Source organism: Protopterus annectens, chromosome 8.part0 (assembly GCF_019279795.1).
Source record: "Protopterus annectens isolate FY-2018-M chromosome 8.part0, PAN1.0, whole genome shotgun sequence".
Classification (NCBI taxonomy): domain Eukaryota; kingdom Metazoa; phylum Chordata; order Ceratodontiformes; family Protopteridae; genus Protopterus; species Protopterus annectens.
The window spans coordinates 382,319,236-382,337,933 of NC_056741.1; positions in this window are offsets into that span (position 1 = coordinate 382,319,236).

Genomic DNA, 18,698 nt, shown 5'->3' on the forward strand with positions numbered 1-18,698 from the left:
GCATTCGACATGGATAACCATGGAGTCCTGCAAGATCTGCGTCAATATTACTATAGCCTCACTGCTGCTGTCTTTGATTGGTTCATCACCTATCTTCATAAACTTTCTCATAGGGTACTGTTTGGGGTGGTAATGCTACTCCTAATTCTTCCTATGCTTTGAGAGTGTGGGATTCCACTGAATACTAAATTGAAGCCATTCTTATTTGCTAGATATTTGCTGCCCTTAGCAGATCTGATTCCATAGATAGGTCTATGCATACATCTCTAGTATCCAGAATTTTGCAGAATGCCCCTGATTTTGGCAGACACTTTTGCCCTGTCCATCATAAAATGTTTCATTTTCTAATAAATCACCGAGTATTACAGTCGGTCATTAATGTCAGACATTAGAGTTTCAGAGTTTTTCTTATTGTTTAGAAATTTCATGTTAATGCAAAAACTGTTCTGTTAAGTGAATTAGAGTTGTTGCGTCTTTCGAATTTCCCGGTTAGGGGACGCCACAGCGGAACTCCGGTCCGCTAATGATTGGCAGTAGATTTTTACGTGCCGAGTTGCCAGCTCTGACACACAACCTTCAAAGAAGGTACGCCCTTTCACGCATGTCTCCACACAGAAGATGCTCTAGCTGAGAATCAAACAGGACAGCGTCTTACTGTGAGGCGACAACGCTACCGCAGCACCTTAGAGTAATATTTAAAAATCATCCCTAATTTTGGGATTTGTCCCCCCATTATATTTGACTTTGTTTAGAACTCTTGAGAAAGGAAATTGAGAGATGTTAGTCTGTGTTATCACTGTTAAGCACATGATCCACAGTTTTACATCTGCAACCCTTAGGAAATTTATGGCACTCATCAATTCTGTGTGGATGATCCAAACACTCTTAAGGTTTGGCTCAGAAGTAATCTGTTGAGACTCAACACATCCAAGACTGAGGCTCTGGCTGTTCATTCCACTGTTAGAAATTCTACAGAACCTCTTTCCTCTTGCTCTAGGGTGTGTAATGTTTGCACAATTCTAGATGTTTAGTCAATATTATGGGACCAAATGTCAGGTGTGGTCAAGTCCCCTTGGTATCATTCATTCAAATTATGCACCTGATTTCACCAGAAGACCTTTCTGTGATAGTTCATCCTTTGACTTCAATGCACCACAGCTATTGAGGTGTTCCTTACTGTGGGTTGCAAACAGCAAATTTGATTGTTTGCATCTGGTAAATAATTCTACTGCATAGTTACTCATGTTTACCTCTCATTGCTGTTATATTATTCACGTGCTCTGGAGTCTACACTGACTACTTGTATATCAAACTGTGGTCAATATTTTTATACTAGTACTTGTGTCTCTACACAGCATGAGCTCATGTTAACCACAAAGAGTTTTTTGATCTGAAAAGATTTGTTGTCACTCCATCAGCCTGTGCCAATCTTTTCACTTTCCTTCCTTGTAGCTAAGCTAACAGTAATTCAAAAGGTGTGCTTCAATCATTACGTGTACTTAAGTAGTTTAGGGAGTTCCCAAATCTGGCTAGCATTAGAAGTTCTCCATAATCATACCATTCTGACAAAGCTTTATTAGATTTTTTTTTTTTTTTACAACTTTAGAATCCTCACTTGCAAAATATGTTCCTTGTTTTAATATTTTGTTTTATTCACCAATTTTATATTGTTGTTTTATTCCACTGTGAATAGCTTTTAAAAAAAACACAATTATAAATCTGGATCGTGAACCTGTATTTCGTACTCTTTTGTCTATTTATTCCTTTTCCAGTTTTCTCTTCCTTTTTTCTGTGTATTCCATTCATTACATGCAGAAAAACTTCCTTCAGTTTCTGTTTAATAAACTACTTTTCTGACCATATCCACCTCTTGCATTTTGTGTGACTTCATTTATTACTGCTTGAGAATTATTCTGCTGTTTTGGAATTCTATGGTTTATTTATGAAAACATTTTCCCTGATTAAAAACTCTGGAATGAAAGCATATGTTTTTTTTTCCTTCCAAACCACTAGATGTCAACATTACTACATGCAAGAATCAGTCTCAGCATTTCCAGTATGCTGAACTGAAACATCTTTCGCAATTTGTTTTGTTAACCTGATTCCGCACACCCACTCACACTAACCCTCTAAATGTTCATCATATTGATCACTGCTATAGTAGCTTTACCTATAACTATAAATAGCTATAACAGCTGGCCAGCTTCCAAACTATCAAGGCATTTTCCACCCCTCTAGAACCATTAGTCAGCTTGTGCTGAGATGACAAAAATGACAAGTTTGGGCCGCAGCCCTTCAGAGCATTCTTGCTGTTGAAGAGACCACTCCTTTGTGGGCTTTCGAGGATCGACAGCCAACTTGTGTTGCTCTTCCTTTGCTGGGCTAATAAGTTCCCTTTGGGGGAAAAAAAACTTCCACATTAAAAATGTTACAGTATTGTTCTATTGTACTTTCCTGTTTAGGAAAGTTAATTTTAAGCTAGGAGTATGTGTTGTAACAGACTGTCACGATATTTAATTGTTCTTTTAAACTGGAGTGCACATTTTCCTTTCAGTTTAAAAGTTTTTAAAGTAGTTTAAAAGCATTTTTTTCTATGTAGAAATAATTGTGTTGTGTTGTTTTACTTTTTGGAGCTGGCAAAGTGTTTTAAAGTGAATTTTACTGTTGTTTTTTACCAGCTTATGCTACTTATTTTTCATGAGAAAGAGCCACCATTTTCAGCTTGACCATGGAACAATCTACTAGTCCAATAGACAGCTCCTGCAGCCACAAAAAGAAAAAAAAGTTAAGCAAACAGCATTTGTTATCACAACAGGTTAGCAATTTGCCTCAGTCACAGGTTGATGACTCTGGTGTGGCCAAAGCTGGCTTTGCGTACCACTCATCTGTTTCCTCAAATCGCGCTGGTGTAGCACCTACAGCCACTATTGACCAGGGCTAGCCAGGTCCTCTGTGGCTGTTGGGGTCCCCTCAGTAAGCAAGGGAGAGCCACTGTTGTTGGTCCTGGTAGAAGGAACAGGGAAGTCTTCCTTGTTTGGTTAAGAATGTTCTGCCCATTCCTGCGGAAGCTAATGCTACCATTAATAGCACTGTTGCCCCGATTTTTCCTGTCAAAGAGAAACAGAAAACTAAACATGTATCTGCTCCTCCTCAAATTTCCTTAGGCAAGAGTAGTTTACTGAGTCTGTCTTACAGTTTAATTCAGGCCTATTGATCCTTCTTATAATATGGTTCCTGTTAAAAGAAAGGTGAGTGCTTCTCAGGACAGGAAGATGAAGTGAAAGATACAGGGTTTTATCCCCAGTTTTCTTATTCAGACTCAGAGGACAGCTCAGTGTCTGATTCTCCCTGTGGGGGTTTCTGTTTTGAGGAAGTTTGCCTGGCTGTGTTCTCCGAACCTCTCAGGTGATACGAAAATGAGATTTTAAATTCCCCTTTGGCTAGAGATTGAGTTTTTGGTTCCTCCACTGCAGAGTTCATCAAAAGGTGTGATGAAATGGGTAAGCTGATACAAGGAATCTCTTAAGATTTTTCAGCCCACCTTTTCAAATTTTCTAAGAGACTCTCTAACCCTTTATCTTGTTTCAGTAAAATAAATAAATAAACAGTCTCACCAAAATGCAGGTAAACAGAAATATAACAAAAAATGGCAGGGGGGTTCCAAAAAGAATTCAAGAACAGTCCAACAAATCAGAATGACTGTTTAAGGGACCCCACCCTGCCAGTCCCTTTCCCTTCCAGAAAATCTGAATCTCCACTATTCTTTTTGACAACAGACAATTTCAGACAAATGGGTTCTAAAGATCATTCATCAAGGTTTTAGATGATAGTGGGAGAAAATCCCTCTTTTCCAATGGGTAATTCCTCAACCACCAGACTAAGACTCCTCTATTTCCCCTGTCCTGCAACACATTCTGTTTCATAGAGTGATAAACCCAGTTCCTCCTTCCCAGACCGATAAAAGTATTTATTCAAGGATGCTTGTACTGCCAAAGAAAAAAAGAAAGAAAAAGCCTGGAGATCATTTCTGGATCTTTCTTTTGTAAACCTGTTTGTGATAGTGCCCAAGTTCAAATGCAAACTTTACAACCTGTTACTTCTTCTTCATTTAAGTTTTGTGAAAACACTAGATTTAGAAGATATTTATTGTCACAACCCTATTCATCCAGACTTCAGGAGTTTCTTAAGGTTTTGTGTGTCTGGATCACATTATCAGTTCTCTGCATTACTCTTTGGACTATCCACTGCACCAACAGTGTTAACAAAGTGCCTAGCTCCAGTTATAGCTCATTGCAGTCTATAGTATCTACATTTCCTATATTTAGATGACTTGTTATAATACAGAGCCTTTTACAAAGTGTCAGGAATCTCTCACTTAGATGAGAGATCTGCTGCACAAACTGGAAATCAAATGAGAAATGGCTGCTAGTCCTGAAAATTAAGATTTTTTTTTTCTCTCAAGTTGAAAGATATGTTTAGACAAATATATGCCAAAGATGGTGTTATACAGAAGCGTAGCTAGGGTGGGATGAAAGGGTCAGCAGTCTTGTGTACAATGTTGTAGGGGGTGTGATAGGCAGCTTTTTTTTTTTTAATTTATTTATGTATTTTCTAGCTCTTGTGTAGAGTGCATCAGGACAAGGATGGGCTTTAGGATCTGGTTCCCCTCTAGTGCTGAGGAGCACCAGATCAAATGGACTTTTTTTTTCTCTCATGATGCCGCGAGTGTTAGAATCTGGCACTCCTCTATTGTTGATGAGTGTTTAATCAAAGTGACCTTTTCTTTTTGCTCTCACGTTGATGTCATGAGAGTACACTAGACTGAGGGGCAACACCAGCTGCCACAAGATTCAGTAGTGCCTCTGGTGTTCTGTTCAGCAACGAGTCTGATGAGCTATGAGTAAAAGAGAGTTAAAGCTTCTTTGGCTTTATATAAGCATACCTCTCAACTGTTCAGATTTTTGCCTCATATTTTTAGTTTGTTCCTCATAAAATATGTGATTTTCTGGCAAGTCATTGAGGGTTGCAGTCATTAAAGAATGACAGAGGTTTGAATTTCAGACTTCATGTCCTTTCAGAAATTAATTTGAATGCAAACTCTTTTATTCTAGCAACTTTCTAAGATTATAAGACCGATATTTAAAATATGTGCCTGATTTTGGGCCTTTGTCCCTCACCATTATTTTTAGCTCTGTCAAGAAGTCTTGTGCTAAGAGGTGTGAGGAGAAGATGCCTTTGGAAATCCAATGAGCCAAGTACAATTCTTTCTGAACTACTGAAGAGATGTGATGGTCACAAGATAAGAAATTATTTACAAGAGTGCCAGATTTCCTTTGACAGCATCTGACTGGAGTGGTGTGTCACCTGTATGGTATTTAAAAGCGTTTTGTATACCATTTTTTTTTTATATATTTAATATGAGACCTTTCTCCTTGCACCAAGTGTTAACATGGTGAGTCAGCAGAAGATCAGGTAACATGACCTAATTTACAGTTGTCTGTAAACTTCGAGAACTAGGAGTGTTGGCCTGAAGGTTTGAGAAACAAATGCAAGATAGGAAAGGGCCCAACACAAAGGCCTATAGTGCATCAATACTAACATTGTTATTCTCAGTAGTGACACCTGTGACTTTAACCACATGGTTTTTGTCAGACAATGAATTTGTCATCTATCACACAATGTAAGGATTTATATTCAGATTTTTAAGCCTCTCAATAATAATTGCATGAAGAATACTGTCAAAGGCTTTGGCCAGGCCACATATGCCATATGTACTGTGCAATTATTGTCCATTGCTTTGGTGACTTTTTCAAAGAAATCAGTGAGATTAAAGAGACAGGACCTTCCGTTGACAAAGCCAACATTGATGAGGGTCTAATGTTAAGAGACTTTTAATGTCCAGATTAAAGAGATATGAGATAATACATTCCGTAACTTTGCATATGCGGCTAGTGAAACTAATGAATCAATATTTACCAGGGTCCATGGTTGGGCTGCCCATATGTAATGGTATTACAGTGGCTGCTTTCCAGGTTTCAGGAAGTGGAGAGGCTTAGATAAAAGAGGATAATTAGAGCTCAGCTGCACCATATTTTGTACCAATAATCAGGCAACTTAATACATTATCAGGGCCCATCTTGAGGTGTTCTTAGTTTTTGAGAAGGCAGAGAGAGCTTGTTATATAGTAATTAATGATGGTGACTGGAACCGTGAAATCTGTGGAATAGCTATAACTGTAAGTTGAGTAAAATTTACACTAAATTTGTCAGCAAGGATTTTAGCTATTTCCTCTTGGGTCAGAGTAGGCAGTATTATTGTGGATTAGCTTTGAACATTGTTGAGCTCTAGCTTGTAACTTCTTGACATAGTTGAAGAAAGATTTGTAGTTATTTTCAGATTTATTTGGTGCAGATAGGGACTGTCTTATGTTGTTGTTCTTCTTTCGGCTTTTCCTGGTTAAGGGTCGCCACAGCGGAACGCCGGTCCACTAATGACTGGCAGTAGATTTTTATGGTGCTGAGGTGCCAGCCCAATGCCCAACCTTCAATGAAGGCACGCCCATTCACACATCTCTTTCGAATGCCACTCGACCGTGGGGAGGACATGCAGACTCCACACAGAAGGCATTCCAGCCGAGAATCGAATGGGGGAACCTCTTGCTGTGAGGCGACAATGCTACCGCTGCACCATCGTGGCTTAGATAGGGACTGTCTTAGCAATGCAATTATTTAAGTAGATGCAGAAGTCAGAGGCATAGGCAGCAGCTTTAGCAATGGGATCAAATATTACACTGCAGTTTATTTAGGTCATCAAGTAACTGAAGACAGTTTGCTTTTGAGAAATCCATAAACACAGATCGAGCTACAAAGGATGTACCACCAGTTGTGATGATCTCAGGTATTGCAAGCTATGCCAGGAGAAGTAGGGCAGTGGATGTGTAACATATGCCAGCATAGCTAACTGGAGTTTTATAAAGAATTATATGTCATTTGTATATCAAACTGTTTTGTACAGAGGCTTGTGTTGAAAATGTATTTGTGAAGTTGTTTGTGTTAATAAAATCTACCAACAGTGGGTCCTGGTGAACAGAAAATAAATACACCTGTATGTCAGACTGTATGGTAACTGTTGAAATTAATATATTGTAACAGAGGATCTCAGTTCAGCTAACTTTGGTAAGCAGTCTGAAATTAAATTACCTGGTTTAGGCCATAAAGATTGTATCTTACAGTTGTGATTCCAGCCAGAGACAAAATATCTGTGAAACCCAGAACTAGGAATCATACTGTATTGTCCTTAGGGGTTAACTAATTGCTAACCTGGAAGGGTGTAAGTTGTTGAAATGGTTTTAAAGCTTCCAGATGCTATAACTCATCTTAGCAAAGCTCTATGTGTGTGTATATGGTGACACATATGTCCAGATTCTGTTTCATTTTCTAGTAAAGGGGGTAGTGTGTGTGTGACTCAGACATTAGGTGACTAGATGTATGTGATGTCATTCTGTAATCCAGAACTGAAATTATATTTAGAAATTAGTGGGAAATGTCATTTAGTTCTGAGCAGTCTGTTATTGGAACTGACAAGACCACTCACCCACTTTATTTTGCCTTGCTGTAGTAAGTGGACTAGAGGACAGTAATTCTTTAAACTAGTCAGGAAAATAACAGTGAGATTAGTTAAGTATGTTTTTTCTGTATCTGTGTGAACCTTTCCATCTGTATTATTTTTAATAGTTCCTGTGAATGAAACTCTGGTGTTTATTGTAAATAGATATTTAGTATTTTCATGTTCTTTTATTATTTATTATTAAATATATTTAAACTTTTCACTGTGGCTGGTCTTTTAGAGAATATTTTAACCTTTGAGAATACATATATTTATTTGGTGACACTGTGGTCACTCCTGAAAGGCTTGCTGTTTGGTCAACATTACCACTGGTAGTAGTCGTATTAATTTCACTTAGTATAACTGGTGCCCTTGTAAGACCCTTAATGTAGCTGACTGGTGGTAGTGAATCTACCTTATAGTCTGGGCAGAGGGGGGAATAGCTAGTAGATCTGTGCCAGCCTTTTGCAGGTGTGTGTGTGTGTGTGTGTGTGTGTGTGTGTGTGTGTGTGTGTGTGTGTGTGTGTGTGTCTGTCTGTCTGTTTGAAAATCAAATCTTAAAAAGTATGTGGGTCAGCTACTTGGAATAGGGACACAGAACACTGGTTTCTGCAGAGAGAGAAAGGTGGAGACTTATTTGGGGCCTAGAGAGAAAGTCTAGCTCCAGGACTGGAGTGTGCTCTCTGTGTGCTCTTAATGGAAATTGTGCTTGGTGCAGAGAGCTGCATTTGAAAATACTGTGTGTATATATTTTTGTTCCAAGCAAACGTCCCTCACTGGTGTCAGTGGTGAGGATTGAGGGTCCTTGATTACTGGCCCAGAAAAGGAATGTTGCACCAGTTTTAAAGGAAAAGGTCACTGACTTATGGTCTGATTTAATAAGGGAAGATGCTACATATATAGATGTGCAAGAGATAGATATATTTGTGAGGACAAGATTAAGGTTAAGTGTGCCCCTAGTAAGATGGTTAACTAATAGTAAAAGAGAGTTAGCATTTATAATATCAATGAAGTGCTGGGCCTACCTACCATTGATAGTATAGGTCAGCCAGTTTATAAACATTATTTTGCTGGTAGAGACATTCACTGCATAACAGGTCCAAGTATATGATCACCAAGTTAAATAATTATAATTTAGGTATATTTTACAGAAAAGATAAGGGCTACATAAAGTGTAAAACAGCTGCCTTTTTCATGGGACCTTTGACTGAAGATGGTTGCAGTGGCAAAACTGTAAGAGGAGATGTTGGTTTTATATTTAATGGTTGTTATAGGAAATGCTTCTGTTTGTCAGCTAGCCCTAAGCACTTTACAATTACAACTGAGCTTGAAATGAATAACCTAATTAACTAAATTATGCTGTATTGTCAGAAACACTTGCATAAATAAATAATTTAAATATCCCATAAGCACAGTAGTTACAAGACATTAATGTTAAGGGTTTGCCAGTTGAAAATTAGCGTACAGCCCAAGGACATAAGGCAAGCAGGTATTCATACCTGCATATCTTCTGCATGCCTGTACCTGCCTGAAAAGTGCATTGGATTATTAGTGCAAGTTAGTCTTGCATGATTACAGAGCATATTGGATACCTTGCTGTCTAGAAACCAGATTTTCTATCTGCAAGATCTAATGCAAAGTTATTTGGGAAAGTAAAGCTTCCCCACAAAACCTGCAAAGCAGTTACCATAGCAATTACTTTCCAGGTGCACTACAGTTTCATATGCAGAAACAGAACCCAGTTGCCCTGGAGAGTAAGATTGCATAAAAATTCAGTGAAATATTTGAAGATATTGACATGAGCTAACACAAAAAAATGGACACGCCCAGCAAATAGCTGTACTAAATCACCAAAGCAATCAGGCTGGCTGCAAACACAAGAACAACCAAAAACACACATATAAAGTTTTATTGTTTAAGCACTTGCATCTCCTGCAGCAGAGATTTCATCAGAATAACAAAATCCACTGACAATCCCTCTTAAATAAAACTAAAACCAACCCTATTGGTAGAAAAAATTGCCAATCCAGTCTTAAAGTGACACAGTAAGATAAGGTAGGTTACACAGGGTAACAGCAAAATAAAATGAGTTAAAATACACAAAAAAAAGTACCCACAAAACCTGCAAAGCAGTTACTACAGTAATTACTTTCCGGGTGCACTACAGTTTCATATGCATAAACAGAACCCAGTTCCCCAGGAGAGTAAGATTGCATAATAATTCAGTGAGATATTTGAAGATATTGACATGAGATAGATTGCTCAGACCTGTATTCTGCAAACAATTATTGTCTACCAGGGAAGAGTAAGGATCCTATCTCTAGCCCTAGCAAACAACAAACAAACACCAGAAAAGAGAACATAAAAGGTTTAGGAGAAAAACAGTGCTAAAATGGGCACCAGAGATTACTTTTTTTTTTACTCTTTGTTCTCAGCGTCTTTTGATCATCAGCTCCCTCCATGGCCAATCAACCTATCATTCCCCATCACTAAGATGACGGTCAACTAGGAGGAACTTCAGTTATCAACCAGATGTAATTAGAAGTGACATCTATAGATGTAGTTGAGGGTTCTTCTGTCCACAGGACACTTTTCTCCTTCTACCTCTGCAACAGTTTTGCATATGAAATCTGATATTTTAAAATTGAATTTCAGTTTCTTTATTTGATAAAAACTGTGGACTGATATCTTATTTTCTAGTGAAGCATATCCTCATAGCATTATTGTGACTGTTACTATCCAGTCTTGTGAAGAGAAAATCTATTTGTCCTCAGCTGTCATAATGTCATGTTGAATAGCTTATTAAAATAATAATCAGTAACTGAGGTCTGCCCCTAATGACTGCATGCAGGGATGTATACAGCACACCATGAGGTGGTTGTGAAATGGTGCTATGAACGCTAGTAAACAGCAAACACACAATAACAAGCCAACTACCAGTAATCTGGAAAATTACTCCAAACCATACTGCCTGATTATTCACCTGCCCAAATAGATTTCAAATTAGGCAATTTAATAATAAGAAAAGACAGAGTTCTGATGAAGTCCACTGATGGATTCCATTTGGATGAAAGTGATTAACGGCAAAAATATTTTATTTTTTTTGTGACACCATACTTTTCATTTTGGTTCTGGCAACAGTGTTACGGCTCAGCTAGTGTGGTGTTGAGATTTTTAGTCTTTCTTTACAGGGGTCCAGATGGTGTTTTTTTTCCTTTATTTATAGGAAAAGTTGAGTGGTTTCCAAGCTAAAGCGTCTCACTACACTCCTAAATGCCAAAGACCAAAAAGGGAACTTTGCACTTCAGCAGGACTGGCAGTACATTATTAGCTGGGCTGGAACATAAAAATCTATTTACCTACTGAAAAATAGAAAATAGAACCCTAAAATCTTAACGGCAGTGAATAAGCCAGTAATGCAGTAAGGTATTGTGTTTGGCCAAAAAAAAACAAGATAGTCTGATTAAAGAAAACTAAAAAACCTCTAACAAACAATATTGCATGCATTGCACTGGGAAGCATATCAAACCTATGTCCACATTGTTGACATAAAAGTGATCCCCTTGTAAGAAGTAGACAATTCATGCTCCCTCAACTGCCACTCCAGAAACCATGACCAGCATAATCAAACCTTAGGGCCTTCACCTTGTCCATGCTATCTGAATCTTCTGTTAAGCTAATCTAAACTGATCTTTACTTATCCTAATCAGTAATAGACTATTCTACATAATGATACTGTAACTAGATCATGTTATACCCCTATGCTACAAGTTCCCAAACTATTTTTAAACAAATATCAAGAAACCCACAAGATAAATTAATGTAGAGTTTAAACACAAAGAACTCCTTGTTGACACATGCCACTTTGAAGGTTACCTACAGAGTTCTTTACTTCAACCATAACTCCTTGTCTATGAAATTGGACAGATAAACATGAGATGTGTCCTGCTGTGCTTCTCACCTGACTTGCCATAGAAGAGGAATGGGCAAGAAGAGCAAGTGTTTTTGTAAGAATATACGCTACCCCCCAAGTGCTTAAACCAACTGTATCATATATTACCTTCCAATTACATAAAGCATATTCATATTATGACATATTATATAACAAATGACTAGTAAATAAATAATATGTATAATGCATTTCTGGAAAGTAGCTAGGTCTTAGTTGCTTGAAAATGTTAAAAATGGGTTAAGGAAACAGATAGCAGCACTTTCTGATTAGATCTACGTGTGCTTTGTAATAGGTATTTGTTGTTACTAAAGAGCTAGAGTGCAGACACATTTTTGTTTTCTTTTCTTTTGTTTTTTTTTTTTTTGTTTTGTTTTTTATGGTAGCTACCTTAATCTGTTTCCCCTGTGAATGAGACATCATTCAAAAAACAGGTTCTCCTTCACAACTAATTAAGAACACAACACCTCTAACAATCCCCCCCACCATACACACTGAAAAAAAATGTCCACTTATTTATACACACCAACTTTGGACTCATACAACAGTAAAAGGAGAAACTCCCCCGTGCAGTACAAAGTGGCCTTGTGCAAATGGAGGACCAGCACTACTTACAAATCAGTGATATATCCGATTAACTGTTCTCTCTCCTGTTTGTAATCTGTCCTGCTCTTCACATTCCTTTTCAATAACAGGGCCTACATTGTGGTACTCTCTTCCTCCATATTTCTCAAATATTACCACCTTCCTCACCTTTTAAAGAGCGTCCCCATGATTATATATACCTACCACGTGTCTAATTTTGAACAAAAGCCGAGGGTTGACCTATTCCAGTCTTTTCTTTGCTTTCACTTTTCACCAGATTCCTACCATATTAGGGTTTCTGATTCTCTTACCTTTCTCTACGTTCATAACGTCTTCTAGAATTTGTTCTTAAATATAGACATAATTGTAAAGGCTCTAATTATTAATTATTTTTATTTCAATACATATATATATATATATATATATATATATATATATATATATATATATATATAAATTATTAGCCCCCATTGTACTTGTAAGATCCATAACTGAGTCACAAAATCACAAAGAAAGTGAAAGGCAAATATGAAAATACTGCTATACTTTTAAATAATTTTTTACAGGAACAAACCATCCTGCACCCTCCAAATTAGGAGACTACCCCCACACACACACACACACCCCTGCTTCTTATATGTACCAGTTCTGAAAGTGCTGTTCTTCATAGAAAGGGAAAAACCTTGTGACATAATAATCTTTGATTTAACACAAATGCTCTCCACATTTGCATATTCAGCCTAATTGTTTCAAGACTCACAGTTACAAGTTTTAAAAATTAAATATATATATATATATATATATATATATATATATATATATATATATATATATATATTAAGAGTGCAATTAAATACATACACTTCTATATTTTGTTTATAATTATCAGAATTTGTTGAATTTATTTATGCTTATATTAATATTTGTTGACCACTTTAGTTCCTCAAAGCCTTTAGACTCAGTCTGTTTTCAAGGGAGATTCAGTTTGGCATTCACACCGAATAAGTAAAATCTGGCCACAGCACTGGGAGTATTCAATGACTGCCATAGGATCTTTTGCATCTCATTGTCTTATGTCTGTGTATTTTTGATTGTACTGTGTTGGTGGCTGGTAATGGGCCCTTAAGGCCTAGTCCACATATCTCAACAAGTAAATAAATAATACATGCAAATAAACAAGTAAATTTTCTGTTGGACCTAATGGATAGAAAATACAATTTTAAGGGAGAATAACATGCATCAGAAGAAAACACTGTCACTGAAATACTTCCGTTTTTTCCAGCATGCAACCATCTCTACCTATGTTATTTAGGTAAAGGATACACGCAGCAGAATATTCTGTGTAAGATATTATAATTTGCTATTTTATCATTTTCAAAGAATGACAAATGGCTCTCTACAGTGTATATGATTTCAGTAAATTGGATGTCAACAAATTATCCGATATCCTATTTAGAGTCAAAGAATAAAGTAAGTTTTAAAGGAAATTGCTGCTTTAACCATTAAACATTTTTTTTTTAATTTTGTTCTTACAACTGGACAGCATAGAACAATTTGATAATGTGCAAATTAGTGATACGGTGAATGATTCCGACTTCCCTAACTTCATCACATTTTGGTTTTCTTTTTTCTTAAATCTACATAATAATTGTATATAAAATATTAATGATATTAGAGCTTATTGGTTTCTATGCAAATGGTTTTCTCAGTTCATGAACATTTTATGAGTTGTAGTTCGAATAAATGATAGGGTTGCCAGAAACATGGGTCTTGTGAGTCATAACTTTTCAAAGTAAGTTTTTTTTCTTTATTTATTTTTTATCTGAACGTTTTCCCTGCTACCTGTATTAGGTATGTAAAACATCTGACACTGTACAAAGAAACCTGTCTATCTACAGCACCTGCTTATGCTAGATCACCTTTGGATTTGTTATATTAGCAAAGTACATTTTGATGGAGGTCCATAGACAATTTTGAAATTGCTTCTTCTGTTGGGAAAGGCTTTTCAAACTGCACTGATGATGACGACAGTGCATTTTATAAAGAAACATATACAGCTGTGGAAAAACAATTACTTTGAACCACTGCTAAAATAATTTACTTGAAGAAGTATCTTTATTGCCATTCCACTGGCATGGTATTAGGATGCCAACTATACTTATGGGGACCTTGTTCAGCTAATTGCCAAACTACAAAAGTGCTGGCCACAGAATAAGCTGGTTTAGTTGCTAAGAGCCTACCACTAAGGACCCATCAGAGGAGGCTCCAAGAATCACCAAATAGCTCTCTCACACATTAAGTGACCAGGCACTGGTCTGTATTACAGGATTATTCATAGAAATGAGCAGAGCTCTTAGCTCAAAGGCAGTGGGCAGCAGCATAATGACATTTATTTATTTTATTTACATTTGTAAATCAGCATAAAATCCTGAACTCAAAGAATGTTTTTCAGGTTCAGCCTAGGGCTATACACCAACAGATACAGACAGCTATATACTGTACTTAGTATGTTAATACTGTGTTGTTTATTAATTGAACTATGTTTGTGGAGCTTTTCTCCCTGGGCTCTTTTGAAAACGGGATTCATGCCCATTCGGACTTTCCTGGTAAACAAATGTCAAATAAATAAATAAAAGCATTCCATCATGGAAATTAAATAGTACTCATTCAAAAATACAATTGTAATATGAAAAGAAACTTACTACATACAGTCCTTAACAGTGAGCTAATATAGATGGGTAGAGTTTAAATGTAAGGGTGTACATGTGGTAGAGAAGGCTGCAATTTATTTATTTATACTCTATTTTTATCTCCCCGCCAGTGTCCATTAGCTACTCCCAGTGCATCTCCTATGAAAGATTCACATTACTGGGAGAAGCCTACCTGTCACCTGTAGACTTTTTCTAACCACACTTGGTATACTGGGGAAAAGTCATACTGCTATTGAGAGAATATTTTTCCCTTATACTCTCCTTTCCCCTGTATGCTCATGGATAAACATTTATTTTTAATGTTTGATTTTTCTGTCCCCTATCAACCTCAGGCTTTCACCAGCCCACTTATCTGTTTCTGTAACCTATTAATTTCCCTCCCTACCGTTGACCACCTGATACTCATATACACCTCTATGAGCTGTGCTGCTACTCTCCACATGAACATTATCTGACTTTGGACCTATTTGTAGTGTTCAGTGGAAGTTGAAACAATTGAATACCTATGTATCAATGCATCATGTTAACGGGAATCATTTATCTCACAGATGATTACTGAGTCAAAGACTGTTTTAGACCAGCAGGCCAAATATGTATTCAAAAAAACATATGGAAGTTTTTCTTACCTCATACAGAGTGTTTTCTTTCTACATCAACCTACTTATTGCTACTATTTCACCTAATTCTGTGATTAACAAACCTTCTTGGAAGACATGTCAGATATGAAGGTCAAAAGGTTTGGTGAAACACTCTGTTTATCAGCAGTAACACCACCTGTTCTCTGTGTGGCATAAAGGGATAAAGCCCTACTATATTCCATGAATTATGAATAGAGGCTGTAGTGCAGACTGGGAGGGTAGGCATACCCATCTCCTTGAGAATAGGGATGGTGTTCACTGCCCAGCTGATGTCTTTGCTGTAATAACAGAGCTGCAGGTGGAAAGTGTGGCTCCTCATGATGAAGGGAACAGGTGGAGGGAAGATGCAGACGTGTCCACCTAAGCCAGTGATTGTAACCCTTGTCAGTGCAGTTGTAGGCCACATAAAGCTAATATTGATTTGACTACTTTATACTTTGCAGGACAATTAGTATGAATTAACCAAGCAAAAAAAATCACATTATGAAATATGTATTTCTGCTAGATAAGTGGTATGAATATCCATGTGTGCTTCATGCCCTTTGATTCCATTTCTTATGGCAAGTTCTGCTACCACAAGCTATAATCAGTCTATTACATGCATAATGAAGGCACAGTTATGAGAGGAAACAGAAGTGCTGAAGCCGATTGCAGTTGCAAGGCAGTTTTATAGTTTTGCAGATGGAAATGGTAAAACATTCTTATTATAATGCTGTTTTCAAATAAATATGAAAAACATTGTATTTACATTTCAGATCAGTAACTATTATTAGTGCATGCAGAAAATCAACAGTAGTCACCAGACACTTTCTTGTCTTGTTCAGTCGTAAGTACTTCATTCAACATTTTCCATCAATACAGGGAAAATGATCTTCTCACAGATAAAGAGTCTTGAAAATGAACAATTTTGAGCTGTTATCTCTCTATTTTTGAAGCCAGCACAGGAGAACTTTGTTTGGGTTCTTCTAAAAGAAACAGAATAGGTCAAATTTACTGTGCAGACAACTTATCATACTTAAATATTTAACAAACCATTTTATAATGGTGAAAGTAATTTGACATTAACGAACATCATAACAAAAATCTTGCTAGGCGTTAAACTGTGTTGTGTAGTGTGCCATACAATGTCAACAGTTATGCAAGTCACATTCTGTCAATTGCATCATCAGAAAGTGTAGCTGAACCAGAAATTTTAAACTGCATAAATTAATGGCCAATCATGATACATATCCCAGGGAGGCAAAGCTGTAATCATAGAGTTATAACTTATAAAGCAATATCCACAAATATGCACAAACACACCATTTGCCCTATAAACGAAAACTCTTAAAAGTTTATTTCAGATGATAGAATAGATTGAATTTGTGTGATCTAATAGGAAACAGGATGATCTGTTCACACTCCAGGTAGAAGATGGCTGTTAACAAAATCTAAGTAGGTAGCCCATTTTGTCTACATTTGCTGTATCTAATAACACTACTAGCTAGATTAGCTGTATTTATTTTCATTTATATATGCACTTGTTTGGTAACCCTACAAGATTATACAAATAAAATCAAGATGTTAGATGAGTTAGGGGGAGAAGGGGCTTCAGTGGGTAATCATCACCATATGAAGAGAAGGCCATATCTGAACTGACTGGACAATAAGCACTGTAGTGCCAACGGACAACAACAAAGGGGACATTCACAACTATGGGCAGTACAGAAGTATCAGACTCCTGTCACACTGCATGAAATTGCAAGACAGGGTGATTAATAAATGAATATCCAAATTAGTAGAAAGTAAAATGGGAGATGAGCAGCTCAAATCAGATCAGGATGCAACACAACCAACATGATGTTTGCAGTGAGCAGATAGTGGAGAAGAAGCTGGAGATGAGGAAAGAGTCTAACAAGACATTCTTGGAGAGGGCACTGTCCCAGAAAAGCTGGTTTGGGCAGTCTTGTTTAGAGTCCTATCTCTGAACCTTCTACTGTTCATACTAGTGCACATGCATTAGTAAAAGGTTAGAAGGAACAGCTTGACAAAGTTTCTGAATGAAGACAATGTGGCATTTCAAACATGGCACAGCGGAGACTTCAGCAAATGACAGTGACTGCAATGCAAAACTGGTGGCACATGAGATGAAGCTGAGTACAGAGAATATAGCTATCATGGCAGTAAATGGTGGAAATCTGAAAAAAAAAGAAACTGAAAATTGAGATAGAAGGGAAAATGGTGGAATAGGTTAACAGTTTCAAGTATCTGAGAGGGTTGATTGAGCAGGATGGAAGTCTAAATGAGAAGGTCACAACAAGAATCAGAGGTGCTTTAGCCTATGTGGAATAGAGTATCAGTGGCAGCGTGTAGTAGAAGAATTCCAAAGAAGATTAAGATTAAGGTGTACAAAACAGTGATGTAATTAGTGTTTCTGTATGGCACAGAATCCTGTACATTAAAGGCAGAGCAGTTAAATAAGCCTGGGGTGATGGAGATGAAGTACCTGAGACAGGTGGTAAAATGCACACTGTGGGACAGATGAAAAAATGATTATATCATAGCAGAAGCCAAAGTCATTCCAATTGCAAAGCAAGTTAGACAGAACAAATTTTAGTGGTCCAGTCATTTGTATAGAAAAGCAGAAGACAATTTGGTTAAGGAGATTTGGGAGAGACAGAGAGAAGGCTAAAGATATATGGATTGCATGAGAGAAGACCTACAACACGCAGACATGACTGTCACAGAAGGTAGAAAAGTGGCATTGAATAAAGAGAGGTGGGAACAGTTGACACAACACCCCAACCCCATGTAGAAAATAGAAAAAAGGGGTTGATCATGATGATGATGGTGGCTGGTAATTCTGCAAGTTCACTGGTGCAATTAGACTTTTCTTAGTCATGATCAGGGTAGTATTTATGCTAAAGTGCACCTCATATTATACAACATAAGGATCAAGGCTACAATGTGTTAATGAGCTGCTCCGTCTAGTCCAGGGTTTGATTCCCAAAGCCTCCATTTGCCTATTGTGTCACACTGAGCAAGTCACTTAACCAAAAAGTGCTCTAGGACAGTTCAGAAATAGGGCTAGGCTCCACAGTGGTCTCCTGGGCCATTTGCTTAGTAACTACTTATAAACCTGCTGAATCTTGCAGATCAGTGCAAGGGGTGAACCCAATTACAAATGCAATAATGTAAGGGATCAGCACTTATAAAGCATGGCTTAGAGTA